This window comes from Silene latifolia, chromosome 9, assembly GCF_048544455.1.
Source record: "Silene latifolia isolate original U9 population chromosome 9, ASM4854445v1, whole genome shotgun sequence".
In the NCBI taxonomy this organism is placed as follows: Eukaryota; Viridiplantae; Streptophyta; class Magnoliopsida; order Caryophyllales; family Caryophyllaceae; genus Silene; species Silene latifolia.
The window spans coordinates 59,205,831-59,212,383 of record NC_133534.1 but is presented as its reverse complement, the minus strand read 5'-3'; the positions used below and the strand labels follow the sequence as shown (position 1 = coordinate 59,212,383).

Sequence of the window (6,553 nt, the reverse complement as noted above, 5' to 3'; positions counted from 1 at the left end):
TACTTTTGCTTCTTTTCAGGTACTTATTGGTAGCACTGCTGGCTACTGAAACCTCCTAGCTCACGCTGGTTTGGGGAGGTTTCCTTTTGCTGCGCTTAAAGTCTTGTGAGTTTTCGAGTCCTTACTTTATGTCTTATGTAGTTAATTTTCGCAAATTCCCATTTTCCTTTTATTTCATTACATGATTTTGCACAATGGGGACATTGTGTGATTTGGTTTGGGGAAGGGTTTTGCGTTGCCTTTCATTTGCTTGCATTCACGTTTACATTTTTGTCTTACATTTGTTGTTTCATTTCTCTTATATATACAACAAAAAAAAAAAATCAAAAAATCAAAAAATTGCACGTTTATTTTAGCATATAAGTTGAGTCAGAACGATAGTATTTCAATGATAACATTGCATTTTTTGCTGTTTATGCCTAAGCCTTGCTAATTGACATGTTATTAGTAGAATCATATGCATAGTCTACGAGTTTTCGTTAATTCTTGCTGGACTTGAGACTTGACTTTGAATTTTGGCAAACTACATCATATTCTGAGGTTTAGAGCTTATAACTGGTGTCATCTGTGACCGGTTTATTTAAGATTGTGAGTAGTTACTCCTTATGAGACATGTTACATCAATTTGCATAAATATGAACTTAATCTGCTTAATACCTGTATGCATTCGGTTTGTGGTTTGTTGACACATGTGGAAGAGGTCACCCCTTTGTTCATTTTGCCCATAAGCTCCACACTGCCAAAAATAGCCTTTTTGTCCCGTTAACTACATCCTACATTTAGCCTGCCCTTGTCAAGCTAGTAGTTTATGTTCTTGGGATTGTTACTTTGTTTTTGGTAGCTAATGCTCATTTTGAGATGATGTTGGGAAGATGAAAAAGGAAGGAAAGAAAGAGGAAAAAAATAGAATTGAAAAGAAAAAAAAAAAAGAAAAATGATTCGAGAAAAAAAAAAGATGAGTGCTGTTCTGTAGGGGGCGGTCGATCGACTGGCCATCTTGGTCGATCGACTGAAGCCCGAGAAAAGAGAAAATAAAATCACATGGTTGCAGTTTTGATTAGTTGGTGATTTTATTCCCATGCTTTATTATCATCATTTGGGGAGTTGATCAATTATATCGGAGATTGTGAGATTTGTGCTTGATAATTAGAACCCATTTTATTGTTAAACTTGAGCAAGAAGTTGGATGTTGTTATAATTTGGTTCCCTTAGTTACTAGCTTGGCTTTTAACTTTGTTTTTATCCAAATTTATTTTAGCCTCTTCTTACCTATTACCTCACATATCCATATTTACCTCGGCATGTGTTATGGTCATCTGTTTGGTTGGAATGCATATGTACGGTTGTAGAGATTATTTTCATATTAGATTGCAGGCATGTTCTTATAGGTCGTAGTTAGGTGAGTGTCATTACAAAATGAATTCTTTCTATCTTTACATATACTCACCTGTATTTATTGAGTGATATGAGCGACCCGTGAGAGTCCGATTTGATAAGTCTCTATAGTTGACGGTTCAGCAGTTTTTAACGACTTCATAACTCATTTGCACTATTCTTATTGCTGATTGATTGTTAGTTGTTGCATTAAATTGGTTTAGGCTATCCAGTTTGCATTTCGCTCTGAGACTGAACTCGTTCCATTAGGTTTTAGGATCGAGTCTAGTTCTTGCTTGGGGACAAGCAAGGGTTTGGTTTGGGGAAGTTTGATGCGTGTCATTTATATGATGTTTTGCACCTCATTTTACACGCATTTCAGAGCTCATTTATGTAGTTTATGCTACTATTCTGCCCATTTCCGTCTACTTTCATGTTTTTGTACATTATTGCAGAAACGTGAAGAATCCAGCGGAAATCAAGCTAAATCCGTCCTCGAGTACTTTGCATTGCATTTGACGTGAAGTATTTACTCAAGAAACGAACTTGGTGCGCATATCGAGGCCCGAAAGACTAATTCACGAAGTTTTTGACGCCAAGTACCAGCTACTCCAGTCGATCGACTGATCTCCATGGTCGATCGACCAGAGCACGACATACAGAAGCTACTGTATAGTGAGGGTTAGTCGATCGACCGGTCCCAGTGGTCGATCGACCAGACCGTGACTCTGACGCAAATTAAAAGAACGAGAAGTTTGAAGCCCATCGTAATTAGGTTTTGGGAAATAAGAACTACGTTGTACTCCTATATAACGTAGCTTAGGTTTCAGTTTTAAGGACCAGTTTTCATCATCTAGTTCTTTACATATAATACAATAATCATTAGTTTAGTTCATTCTTTCATTAATAAAGTTCTTTTTGCAATCGGTTTTGATCTTTCCTCTGCGATTTCCTTCACGGTACTCTTCTGTTCTTATATTCAGTTTCATTGCTTTAATTTGCTGATAGTTTAGGATTGCTAGGTTAGATCTCCCGAGGCCAAATTTTTGTTTTATGTTAATCATTTGTTCAGTTAATTTAAGTATGAATTCGTTTGCTTTATTTGATAATCTTATTGCTGTTTTTATCATGAGTGTGAGTAACTAAATACCCTGTGCTAGGATGTAGGGAATTTGTAGCGTAGGCGGCATTAGAATAGGAAGACCTAGAACGCGCCATGGTCGATCGACTGGGTTCCCTGGTCGATCGACTGGCCACGTGAGATAGGCTTCGTTTTAATTAATTTAATTGCTATGTTTGACGAATCGAGTGCACGCGACTAGTTGAATGTTTAGGAATTGACCGGCCCAATAAAGATCAAAAGATAGGGAAGGGAGATAGCCTACCTAATTAAGACGACTAGACTAATGAGATCGAAAGACAAGTTAATTTAGCCTTTTAAATCACTTTTCAGGACGAAAGTTAGCATTAGTGATAATAGGGACCTGTAGCGGGATCGAAAGATGCTACGTGTTAATAATGGACCGAGAGGACTTCTTATTTTCCCGTCTCACGTGTTTGTTTTAGACCTACCTAGTGTACTGCCGCCGAAACTATAATGAACCGACCATCTTAGCAGCCTTTTAATATTTGATTTCATCTGTTTAGTTAGTTTACTTTTCATTTACTGCCTTTAGTTATAGAACAACTCAAATCAAACCCCCACACACTGTTACTTTTAGACTAAAATCAGACAACTATTAATTGCATCGTCTCCTTGTGGTTCGACCTTGACTGCCACTAGCTATAGTAGTAGTTTGGACTATAAATATTATTTTTGGTGCATACAACGACAGACATCAAATTTTGGCGCCGTTGCCGGGGAGGCAATTGTTTAAAATTATTAGTTGTTTTATTTTCAGTCTTTCTCTTAGTTTAAGGGACATCTGTTCCTTAAACTATTCTCATATTCTACTTGTAGTTTCTTCTTATGCGCAGGTCACAGGGTGGTGAATTACTACCGTTCAATCCTGAGATTGAGAAGACTTTGCGTGAGTTGAGACGATCATCTAGAGTATTGCCGACAGAGGAAGAGCTGTGATGTGACCATAATTAGCGCATATTTAGCCCCCGAATTAGCCTTGTTCCCATGCTTTTTAGTGCATATTTTGGTCATTTATTGTCTTTAGTTCTTTGTTTTGCATATTCTTTGAGATTTTGATCCCTTGGTAGGAAAGGAGTGCAAATCTTGCATTTTCATGGCAAAACGAGACTAAATTGATTGAATTGAATGACCAAGCATCAAGGAGAGACAAGATTAGAAGACCTTTGTACATATTATAGTAGATGAGTAATGTTGAGAAAGGATCCTTGCATCCCCGAGGAAATCCCCAAGGATTTTATAAAGAAAAGGGAAGAAAAGAAGAAGAAATAGTGCTGAGCTACAATCCGTCCATCCTCCTCAAGCACAATCCGTGCGTCTTCCTTCAAAGACGCCCGGACAGCAGCCACAGAATCCGCCCGGATTCTCCTGAAGACGCCCGTCTTCCCTCGCCTGAATCCGCCCGTCCCGACTCCAATACGCACGGATTCCAAAGATCAAATGAAATTTCGTCTTCTCTAAGCTACAAAGAAAGAAGCCCTTCCTTCGAAAAATACCGGCTCCTCCCTGCTCAATCTAAAAAGTGTAATTACTAGTTTAGCCTTTAGTTAACCCTAATGCATCCACCTAATTTCCTCTCTTTAGTATTGTAATCAACAATTAATCAAGTTCTAATACAAGTTTTATTTCCTTAATCTCTCTTTTGTTCATCCTTTATTTTGGGTAATTGAAGATTATTTGGGTTATTATTGGGAGATTGACAACCTCTCAATCAAGCATCAAGTACTTCTTTTATTCTTTGCTTTATTATTGGAATCATTAGTAGGTATAATTCTCTTAATCCCTCTTTAATTATTGTTAATTACTTTCATTTATTCATCATGTTTCCTTTTGTTGGTATGATTGACAACCTTGCTAGTATGATCAACATGATAATGAGTGAGTAGTGACCTAACTAGGGTTAATGGGTAATTAGGGGAAACCAACATGGGGAATGATTCATGCTTAAATTAATATGCTTTCATGGTTTATTTGCTTGCTTGTTTTGATCTCAACTCATGCACATGTTATGTTTGATGAAATGTGAGCCTATGAATCCTTGCATTTTTTACCCATCACCTATATTTTCAATGAGACTTGTAAGACATAAACCAACTCGAGTCTCATTAGACCATGTATTTTGTTGAGTAGGGAAGAATAAGTCAACTTGTAGGTGTTGTACAATCTAATCGATTCGGCTCCCGGGACCCAAACTTTCCTAGGATTGTAAGATATAATCCAACTCAATCCATCACAACAATAATTGCTTATAATTTGAGAACATGTTTGTATGATCAATTTCCATGATTCCCCTATGACCCCATGACACCCTAGTGCTTTTTATCAATTGTTTACAACCCTTTTAATTCATCTTGTTTATTTACTTTCATTTCTATTTAGTTTAGTGACCTTCTACATCAACCCAAATTGTGACACCCCTAAGACACCACTAGTTTCAATAGAAATCTCATCTTAATTCCCGTCCCTTGGGATCCGACCTTTACTTGCCTCTTTACTAATTGTAGAGTTGTTTGTGAAGCTATAAATTGTGTTTTGATTCGGACGTGACCCAACGACAACATCTATTAAATTGTGAACACGAAACGGACCGATAAAAAATGGCGCCGTTGCCGGGGACGGTGTTAACTTGATTTAGATTTTCTTATATTGTTATTAGTTGTGTCTTTCTTTGCCTTGAGGAAGTAAAACTCCTCAAGGTTTGTTCTAATGTTTTTCGAGTTGTTTGATATTTTGCATGTCTAGAAGGTCACAAGGTGATTTGTTACCTTTTGACCGTGAAATTGCAAGAACCTTGACAAACAATAGGAGATTTGCTAGGAGGAATTTGAGAGGTATTAGTGAGGTTGTTCAACCAAATATTGAGTTCATCAACCCTTTTGCAAGAGAAGGTGAGGAGAACCCAACACAAAATACCCCACAAAATCAACCTACAATGCCTAAATTTTCATCACATTCCGTACCCACCGAGGAGAACCTACCTAATGGTACTCCCACACCACAACATTTGACCGGAAATTTTATTGCCAAATCCGCCTTTATCCAATTAGTCGAAAGGAGCCAATTTGGGGGGATGCCTAGTGAAGACCCTCATTCTCATATGGAAACCTTTTGTGACTATTGTGATGCGATTTCTCAAACCGGTGTGACTCAAGACCAAATTCGATGGGTCTTATTTCCTTTTTATCTAATCGGCACCGCGAAACAATGGTTGAAGGGCCTTGATAAGGCCACTCTCGGAATAGATTCTTGGAAGAAGTTGGCTCTAGCTTTCTACAAAAATTTCTACCCACCGGAAAAGACTAACATGCTAAGAGCTCAAATTACGGGTTTTAAGCAAAGGGATGAAGAATCTTTGTATGAAGCTTGAGAGCGGTTTAAGGGAATTTGTCGCTCATGTCCTCACCATGGACTTAGCGAGTGGTTCTTGGTACAACAATTTTGGAACGGTTTATATGAAGATTCAAGGAACATTCTCAACATGGGATCAAATGGAATGTTCACCGAAGTTGATGACAATCAAACATGGAACAAGATTGAGGAAATGGCGGTCCATAACTCACAATATAGTAGACCTCGCAAGGCTACTAGAGGAGGAAGGCATAAAGTGGACTCCGTTACTCAATTGGGTGCCCAACTTAGTGCTCACATTGACACAATCAATTTGAAGTTTGAACAAGCTATGGCTAGACTTGAAGAAGCCTCAAAATCACCAAAGGAGCATGTTAATGCCATGACGGCATCCTCATCAATCCCAAGTGGGATATGTGAGAATTGTGGAACTTTGGGACATGACCAAGGTGAATGTAGGGGAACAAATGAACAAGTGAATGCTTTCCAAGCATACAAGAATGGTACCCCTTATTCCAACTATTACAATGAAAACACCAAGTTTCATCCAAATCTCTCATACAAAAGCCAAAATGTTCAAAACCCTCAAACAACATACACCCCACCTCCCATGAGAAACCAAAATCAAAGACCCTTTTTCAACCAAAACCAAGGTTACCAAAACCAAAATCCATACAATCACCAAAATGA

General features: G+C 38.1%; 1 non-coding gene across 1 annotated transcript; it reads right to left on the bottom strand.

Annotated features, from left to right (window-relative positions):
* Positions 1 to 5,819: 5,819 nt before the first annotated feature.
* Positions 5,820 to 5,926, bottom strand: LOC141603052 (small nucleolar RNA R71). The gene has a single exon (XR_012524950.1). It is a non-coding gene; the product is annotated as a small nucleolar RNA R71 (small nucleolar RNA).
* Positions 5,927 to 6,553: the final 627 nt, after the last annotated feature.